This window comes from Corvus moneduloides, unplaced genomic scaffold, assembly GCF_009650955.1.
Source record: "Corvus moneduloides isolate bCorMon1 unplaced genomic scaffold, bCorMon1.pri scaffold_94_arrow_ctg1, whole genome shotgun sequence".
In the NCBI taxonomy this organism is placed as follows: domain Eukaryota; kingdom Metazoa; phylum Chordata; class Aves; order Passeriformes; family Corvidae; genus Corvus; species Corvus moneduloides.
The window spans coordinates 99,925-100,356 of NW_022436938.1; positions in this window are offsets into that span (position 1 = coordinate 99,925).

Genomic DNA, 432 nt, shown 5'->3' on the forward strand with positions numbered 1-432 from the left:
AGGAGGAGCGGAGGGAACCGGGGAAGGGGCTCAGGGGGTCTCCGGTACCTCCGGGAGGAGCTGAGGGGACCGGGGAAGGGGCTCAGGGGGTCTCCGGTACCTGCGGGAGGAGCTGAGGGGACCGGGGAAGGGGCTCAGGGGGTCTCTGGTACCTCCGGGAGGAGCTGAGGGGACCGGGGAAGGGGCTCAGGGGGTCTCTGGTACCTCCGGGAGGAGCTGAGGGGACCGGGGAAGGGGCTCAGGGGTCTCTGGTACCTCCGGGAGGAGCTGAGGGGACCGGGGAAGGGGCTCAGGGGGTCCCGGTACCTCCGGGAGGAGCTGAGGGGACCGGGGAAGGGGCTCAGGGGGTCTCTGGTACCTCCGGGAGGAGCTGAGGGGACCAGGGAAGGGGCTCAGGGGGTCTCTGGTACCTGCGGGAGGAGCTGAGGGGAC